This window comes from Amphiura filiformis, chromosome 5 (assembly GCF_039555335.1).
Source record: "Amphiura filiformis chromosome 5, Afil_fr2py, whole genome shotgun sequence".
NCBI classification, from domain to species: domain Eukaryota; kingdom Metazoa; phylum Echinodermata; class Ophiuroidea; order Amphilepidida; family Amphiuridae; genus Amphiura; species Amphiura filiformis.
In genome coordinates, this window is record NC_092632.1 from 59,678,375 (window position 1) to 59,687,749 (window position 9,375).

General features: G+C 38.0%; 1 long non-coding RNA gene across 1 annotated transcript; it reads left to right on the plus strand.

The window, feature by feature from the left end:
• The first annotated feature begins 1,745 nt into the window (after positions 1 to 1,745).
• On the plus strand, positions 1,746 to 6,035 carry LOC140153455 (uncharacterized). The gene is made up of 4 exons (XR_011859111.1): positions 1,746 to 1,830; positions 3,583 to 3,705; positions 4,487 to 4,614; positions 5,691 to 6,035. It is a non-coding gene; the product is annotated as an uncharacterized lncRNA (long non-coding RNA).
• The last annotated feature ends 3,340 nt before the right edge of the window (positions 6,036 to 9,375 follow it).

Consider the following 9,375-nt stretch of genomic DNA (forward strand, 5'->3'; position numbering starts at 1 on the left):
GTGGGGGTACGGTGGTAACTTGCCTTTTCTTTAACTCACCTTTCTTAAAACTCGCCCTTTGTTTAACTTGCATAGTTACCACTGTGTCCAGTATTAATTTTTTGACTTAATTGCAGTCCACAAACACATTATCATAATTTTAAATTACTGGTTTCACTGTTGTAAAATATCAAATTAACAGTAGGTGATGGCTAGGCTACCAGCTAGTCCACTAAGCCTATAGATAGGTAGGCCTACATGTAGGCCCTACCAGCCATTTTGACAAGATGTCTTTTTCTGTCAATAATTTTCCCTCAAAGTTTAATTCGCTTGAACTTAGTTGAATTGCTGACATGATATATGGCACAGGTGATTGCTATGGAGCATCATCATCACTGTATCATCATCTCAATCTGTCTCTTGCTTTATTAGCTTGTTGCTGCAGGTGATTCCGCCAGTAGAAGTTCAAAATTCATCTGTAAAGAAATAAACCAAAATATCAATTAAAAATGACAGGGAAAGAAAAAATATCTTGGGGCCTGACTTAATAGCTTGGGCCCCGATTAATAAATTAGGGCCTGCGCTTCAAAATCAGAGCACTAAAAACTAAAATACTACCTCGGGGCTTCAAGTGAAGTTACTATCATGTGGGCCCCAAGTTACTAAGTCTGTGCCCCAAGTTACCAAGATGGGCCCCGAGTTACCAAGTTAAGGATAGTATGTCGGGCCCCAAGATTATTCTGGGGCTCTGTAATAATTGGGATTGCAGTTGTGAAAAGGAATGATGGCAATAAATTTGAATTCTTTTACGATTCTCAATTGATTTATCCAGTACCGTATTCATTCCAATAAGCACCCAGGGCGCTTAATGAAGTCATTTTGGGTGGGTGCTTATTTTTTACCTGGTTTACCTAATTTTTGTGAGGGAGATTATTAGAGATGAATTTACATTATGTTATAAAAGGGTCCTGAGACGTTCTTGTAGCTTTTCTGATGTAGAAAATGTATTGCAAGTTTACACCGGATGTGTAGTCCTCCAGCTATTTCACTATCAACATCTATCTGTCACTTCAACATTTATGGTACCCTTTAGCAAATTGAATATACCCTGGTGGGCGCTTATTGAATATGGTACATTAGTTAAAATTCACATAGTACATGTAGTTGATTTGCAGAGCTATAATCCAGCTGTAAGTAGGTAGCTGCAAACACTATGACTAATTCTGGACCATTGTTTGAGGTATCAATCATTCTGGACAATTTTATTGAGGTATACATTTATTCGCATTTTAAGCCATATGACCTAATCCTTTTATCACCCAATAAAGCAGTTACTCATTGTACATACCAGCGTTTTGTACTGTTGAGTTCATCAATATACATTCTGATTTGGAAGCCACACAACTAACATCTCCTGAAAGCAGTTGCTGAGCCTACAACTGTACAATTCACTTTAAGTTGACATCACTGCTATCACCTAGTTGAGGAAATTCAAGAAATAATATCTTAAAATGGAGAAACATTTTACAAGAACAAACATGTTTTTCTCGTAAAGCTTTATGAGGCCTAAAATCTATATAAAATTTATAATTTCAATTATATCAAGAGTTTAGGCTTAGCAAATAAAATTCTCCATTTCAATGTTCCGTAAAAGTTACGGAACATTAAAATCAATTAAAATTTGTAACATATTGAGTCCATTGCACACCGTCAGATCGCAATATTTAACTTGATTTTGAGAAGGAAAGTTCGTCGCCACAGACCCTGCTCAGACCACAGTGACATGGATGCACTGACTATGCACAGCCTCGGCGTTCACGGTGCGGTGCAGTGGCACTGGTGGTAAACAATGTAAGTATAAAAGCTGAAGTTATTTCAATTATTTTCACGTGTAGTGTGCATGGTTTATAAGGCCATCTTTTACACCGTAAACAAGAGCAGTGTCGTGACTCATGACTGATTCACTCTTATATTGTAGGCTAGGCCAGGCCCGGGATCAGGCCACGAAAAAACATCAGTCATAAACAACCTGTAATGCCTGTATCAATGACAATCGATTTGATATGGCATGCACGCAGTTGAGCGCCAGGCATTGCTGTCTAGATTTTAAAGCCGAGTGGTTGATGGTACGCGAATGATGGTACGCGAATGGTTGAATTTTCACAATACACTTATTGGGGTATATTCAAATAAGAGTTTCGGTTTTAAAATTCACGTTCAAATGCACGCGAAAGGCACTAATATTTGTACCTTTCTAAATCGTTTTAACACTTAATTCGCTGGCTGATTTTGTGAGATTCGCAGCGAGTAATATTTAGTGTCCATGCGCAGGGGCTATTTTAACGTGCCTCACTGTCACGTACGTGACGAGATAAAATATTTGTGCAGTGACAATTAACCATCCGTGTAGATATGCTTTATAGTAGACAATGGTAGAGCCTTTCTTACGGTCACATTCAGGTAAAAATGTCAATTTTTTTATTTTTGAAACGCACTCTACTTCATCAACACTTTTATCTCATTGCACGAACGTGACGGTGAGGCACGTTAAAATAGCCCCTGCCATGGCGAGTGGAAAATCGCTCACTAGAAATTTTTTTTTTGGGCGAGCGGTGGCAGCGATCGCTCACCAAAAAAGTCAAACGGCAAGGCCTGGGGTTCAATAATTATAGGTAATTATGAATGCAGACATACTTACTGCTCGAAAAATAATGCATATGCGCTGATGCTGATGCGTCTAATGCATGAGCCCCAAAGGGGAAGACAAAATTAGATTTAATCGACATCAGCGCAAGTGCATTATTTTGCCTAATTTCTCGAGCAATAGGGCCTAAGTAATATGTGTTTATTAATCTATTTCATACAGTGGCGTAGGGCCTACCGTGGTCGCGCCTAACCCGGGGCTGAAGAAAATTAAATTTTGCTGCCCTTCCTCAACAGCCCGAAAAGGTTGACCCATTTTTTTTTTTTTTTTTTGAAAAAGTGAAGAGCAAAAAAAAAAAAAAAGATTTCAGGTGCTAGCACCCTAAAAGCAACACATTTTGATGTATAGCAACATTTTTTCAAAAATGTGTATGCTTTATCAAATTTTTCTGCCCTTTTTATTTATTAATTCTTTTTGCCACCCCCTTTGTTTTTGTTTTTGCCACCCCTGTTTTTGCAGCCCCTTCAATTTCGCTTCCCCCTGATTTTACCCTGGGGGGCTGGCCCCCAAAGCCCCCCCAAAATAAGCGCATGTCATACACGACAAGAAAAAAACACATAATTTTAACTTTTTTTATGTAACAAATTATCACTCAAAATGTTGGAAATTAGAACCAAATATAAACCCGCCCAAAAATGAATCAATCCTATGTGACACTTAACACGCATGAAACACTGCCGTAGACTACGAGAATGCACAATATACACAATCAATGCATGTTTCATACTTTTCTGATTGGCTGCTTTGATAGGAGTGTATGAATGCTTTACGCTAGTTGTGCGTTGTGTAATGCAGGACTGGCGTATGATTATGTGAATTTACGCGAGAAGTCTAGAGGCCCCTCTTGTAAAACTTTTCTCCATTTTAAGATATTATTTCTTTTTAATTTCCCCAACTAGGTGATACTGATGTCAACTTGATGTGAACTGTACAGTTGCAGCAACTGCTTTCAGGAGATGGTGGCTTTTAATGAGAATGTATAGTGATGAACTCAACAGTACTACTGGTGCAACAAAAAGCTGGTATGTACAATGAGTAACCAGGGACTGCCTTTTGAGGAGAGTGACATTCATGCATTTAAATTGGGATGCAGACAACCCCGGGCGGACAACATGATCTTTGAGGGCACCTTAAGTTTGTTCGGTTTTTTATAAGGTGGAACAAATAAGACTTGTAACAAGAAACAACATGGTATTGATATGTGTATGTAGAATGGCATGCACGCACTGCCATGCAGGTGGTCGCAAGCAATGCTTAAATCAAATGCTATTTGTGCGAAATTGACAATCTCCAATGTTAAGGCGTAAGGTTTTTTTTGTGAAAATTTTTTATTGCAAAATTTACAAGGCGGAAAAAAGCGGAATTTGACATTTGTAAAGCGGAAAATTTTGGGCTTTTTTTTTATAGTTAGTCCTGACTCCCATCTCACACATGATGATGAGCTGATCATAGTTTAGCCTTTAGGCATGAATGGGCAAAATGCCAAATTGCAATACGTGTGCTACGTACACTACGGATGCACCACCATTGATCTCCAACACAACTCGCATGCCATACAAGTCACACACAGATGCAATGATCAAATTTTTATCTAAAAGGTGCGCAGTAAATCCGCAGTTTACTTTTTGTGTGCAAATAAATGGTAAAACAATTTCCATAAATATATTTTGAATTGGTACCGCATTTAGGCCTCCCATATATGTAACTCTGGGGCTTGCAGCATGGAGGCACAGTGAAACATGCTTGTTCTTGTAAAACGCTTTCTCCATTTTAATATTTTGTTTCTTGAATTTTCCCAACTAGGTGATACCAGTGATGTCAACTTGATGTGAACTGTACAGTTACGTTGCAGCAACTGTTTTCAGGAGGTGGTGGCTTTTAATCAGAATGTATAGTGATGAACTCAACAGTACTGGTACAACAAAAAGCTGGTATGTACATGTACTATGATTAACCAGGGACTGCCTTTTGAGGAGAGTGAGAGCATTGCTCTCTACTGCTCTCCTTAATAGTACTACACCCCTGCTCAATTCTGTGCATATTTTTAAAAAATACACAAAAATTATAGTGCATTTGTGACAAGTAAGATATGTATATTATAGGGGCAAGGACTACAACTACTGCACTGGAAATTTTATTTCAGCACAAACAACAGTTGTGGAGTTACAGTCAAAAATGAGGGAAAACCAGTATTTGATCAATAAATCAATAACTACTTGCCTTGAGTTGCTGAATTTTCAGTGCAGTAGTTGTACTCCTTGCCCCTATAATATACATATCTTACTTGTATCAAATGTGCTATAATTTTTGAGAAAAATGCAAAATTAGGCACTAAATTGGCCAGGGGTGTAGTACCTTAAATCTGATATAGGAGAGTGATGTTTGACATGTGAAACAGCTCTCCTTGAAGGCTCATGAAGAGCTATTTATTGCTCTCCTTCAAGTTCCAAAAGACAATCCATGAGTAACTGCTATATTGGTTGATGAAAGGATTAGGCCATAAGGCCTGGCTTAGTAACTCAGGCCCCAAGATAGTAACTTCAAGCCCCAAGATAGTATCTGACTTAGTAGCATGGGCCCTTATTTATAGTCAGGCCCAGGGTTATCACCACGCTGGACTGGGCTGTCTGGCACTCACTAAATTGGGGTTTTTTCAGTTTTTTTTTTTCAGTTTTTTTTTTTTATATTTCCGGAAGTGGATGATGATATTTCATCATAAAAAGAGGAAGAAATTTTTTTTTAGGGGGTGGTACCTCAAAGCCTATTCCCGATCCCTAGCGCTCAACTAAAAAGATAGTGCGAGGCGCGAGAGCTTCGCTCGCCACGCTTTGCCTTCAATATTTTAACCAGTACTATTTGGGTCATGGTGACAACCCTGGTCAGGCCCGTGCTACTAATTCAGGCCCAAAGATATTTTTTCTTTCTATGTCACTTTTGGGGATCTGTAGGTTGTTCAATATTAAAATCTAAATATTTTAATTGATATTTTGGTTATTTTTCTTTACAGATGAAATATGAACTTCTTGGAAGGAACCACCTGCAGCAACAAGCTTAAGCAAGAGACAGGTAAATGCTCCATAGCAATCACCTGTGCCATATAGAATGTCGGAACTTCAACTAAAAATCAAGCGAATTTAACTTCGAGGGGAAAACTATCGACAGAAAAAGACATTGTCAACATATGGCTGTTACGGCCTACGCCTACCTATCAATTAGGTTTAGTGGACTAGCTAGCTGGTAGCCACTAGCCATCACTGTTAATTTGGAACATGTTTTACCACACAGTGGAACTCATAATATATAATTATGATAACGTGGACTACAATTAAGTCAACAAATACTGGACACAGTGGTAACTAGGCGAAGTTAAAAAAGGCGAAGTTAAAAAAAAGGCGAAGTTAAAGAAAAGGCAAGTTACCCCCCCAGAGATTAGGGTGTGTTTTTTTTCAATTACCCCCCCAAAGTAAGCTAAAGAGGATTTACGACAAAGCCATCAAAGTCCCACCAGCGAGTTACGGCAAAGCCATCAAGTCCAAATGGCGATTTACGACAACACGATCAAATCGGCGAGCTACAGCAATGCTATCAAGTCCTGTAAGAGAGTTACAGGAATGCCGTAATGATGAATGGAAAATGGCTTTCACTATAGAAAAATTATCAAATTTGTGTACATCGTGGAACATACTCTTTGCGTGGCTGTGCGTAGTAAGCAGTTGTACGCAGATAGCCTCACTAATATGGACGCGTAGAGTAGCATTGTACGCGTGTAGTTAGCATGATTAGTCGCGGAGTAACAAGCGTAGTTGAATGTTCCACGATGTACACAAATTTAATATTTTTTCTATAGTTGAGGTTCATGATGATGAGAAAAAAACCCATGTTACCCTAAATCAAATTGTAATCTTAACTTGCTGATAAGACTTGCCATAACTTGCTGATGGGACTTGCCGTAAATTTTAACTCATCGATGGGACTTGTCGTAACTCGTCTGCCAAAAAATCTTAACTCAATGGCGAGACTTCCCGTATTCTCAGCAGGGATCAATCTTTAACCTCTGCAGGGACCAGGGGATATTAAACTTATCTGACTCGCCATTTTCTCTCGCTCTTACTCGCCCATTTTAACTTGCCAATAACTGTCCCCTTACCCTGTTAAGCTACATTGATGACTTTTGTACATGTATGTACCCATTTTACAGACTATGAATTATAGTAATAAATAAATAATAAATAACCTAGAAGAGAGGGATGTGGTGTAGGTTATACATGTACCTGTATGTTCTAAACAGTGGACAATAATTAGATAATGTTAATTTTCAATTTTAGTGATCCTAGCATCCTCTTTTTATATCATTTTTAGGTAGATATCTCCCAAAAAAGGTTATTCCTAAAATTGCAGTTGATTCCAATTTTGCATTTGCGAGGTATGCATGATTATTTGTTGTAATTTTGTTCTGGTGTACCAGAACATAATTCAAATTTCATGATATTTCTGCTGAACAAATTAATCTGCAAGAAATTCTTTGTACATAAACATAATGTTGCCAGAGGTTTCCAGTGGTATAAAAATCTTTTTTGAGAAAAGTGGGGGGGGTATGATGCTGTGGATCACAATCACAAAATGCCTTACTTCCAAAAGCAGCAATTTCAACTGCACTGACTACGGAGCCCCCAAAGTGACATGGAAGAAAAAAAAAATCGAGGTACGGCTTAGTAACTTGGGTCCAAGATAGTGACTCGGGTCCGAGATAGTAAATTGGGGCCCTGACTAGTAGTTTGGGGACCCCGAGCTACTATTTCGGGGCACGAGTTACTATCTTGGGCACGAAGTTACTAAGTTGGGCCCAAGTTACTATCTTAGACCCCGAGTTACTAAGTCGGGCCTCGAATTACTATCTTGGACCCCGAGTTACTATCTCAAGGCTATCTCAGACCCCGCTTTTTTTCTTCCATGTCACTTGAGGGCTCTGTAGATAAATCAGCACAGTCGAAACCTAGATTTCGCTTTGGTTTGCAAGAATCAAAATCCATCCTAGTCACTGCACTTACTGTATGATACAATGAGAGATTTTGATTCTCGCACCCGAATCTTACAAGAATCATTACGAGAATCGATTCTGTGATGCTCGTTGAAATCTAGGCCCTGACAGTGATGAGTGATGTACAATTTCATGAAAAGGTGTTCAGAATTGGCTAGGCCTCATGGTCATAGTTTATTAGGGTTGCAGATTGGACAAAAGTTGGGGACGTGGCAACTTTCAAAAATAAGTAAACTGAGTAATCTGGATATCAGGTACTTCATGTTAAAAGCAGTTTTATTTCCTCCAATTTTTTATTGATTTTTTATTAATGCAACTTTTCTTAGTGTATTTTTCAATTAAAATAAATTGATGTTTGTTTAAATCATATTGACCATATCAAGTTGTTATCATGCCTTTTGTATCAGTCATGTGTTAGAAAAATAAAATGAAAAGAAATATAACATGTGCCGGTATCTGTGTGTTTTCAGGACTAATCAATATTTGATGTATTCGGTGATACGCTTTCCAGTAAAAAAACACAAACTTGTAAATGTTAGAATTTATAAAATGAAACACAATTTTTCATTAAAATAATTAAAATGTGCATGCCTTCTGGTACATCTTACCCCGGACTTTTACCCTCAATTTTGTTACCCCGGCCTCTGGTTTTATTCCCTTTTAGAACCCAATATTTTTGATCCCCCACATTTTACACCCCCACCAAAGAAGTCATGAACACTCCCTAAGAACATAAGGTCATGAAGACGTGTTTACATGAAAAACTCTGCCAAAAAAAGAAAAACATTTTTAAATGTTGTCAAAATATTTGTATTTTTTTTTTAAATTTCAAAGTTGAATTTATTTATTAAAACATTGAATGCCCTTTATATAAACCCGACTTTTTTGCGGTTGCTTTTGAGAAATCTTAATGAAGGCATAGGGCAAAATTCTGCAATCAGTTTTGTTGAAATATTTAGAGACTGATATGAAACAACATCCCTGGACCCTGGTTGAAAGTACTAGGACTACAGCGTGATTTTTTTTCTGGGTTTGGGGGGAATCAGCTACATTGAAAGTCGCGAGAACGGCATTTTGTGCTTGGTTTTCTTTTTAACCAAAAAGTAAAAAATAATTTTGCAAAAAAGAAAGTCCCCAAATATCACAATTTGTAGAGCGTAACAAGCCAAAATTCAAGTTTTTAACTTTTGGTCTAAATAAGAAGGTCCAAACTGGGGTCCAAATTTTAGGAAGAAAGTCCACTTTTCACAACCCCCCCTTGGAAAAAGGTCTACTAATAATGGTAATAAGAAGAATATTAAAGAATAAGAATGATAATGATTTGTGGCAATGAAAGTAAATTAAAAACAAAAATATTAAACTTAAAAACTTAAACTGTTGCTTTTCCAAAAATCCCCGCAAAAATCAATTAATGCTGTCTATACACCGCTGGCTGTAGTTATGATTGTCCAGATTTCGACAATATGCAAGCTATGACGCAAGCTCATTACTTATTCATGACATAGTCTCCTCAACCCGGGCCTCAGCTGCAATGGTTTGAGCGGAACAAAACTGGCGGTGTTGGACACTCTGAGCAAAAGTGTCCTACTGCGCACGCTCGTGGAGCCAGAATTCTGGCTCCAGACGAAAAAAGTGCACCAAAATTTTTCATGTT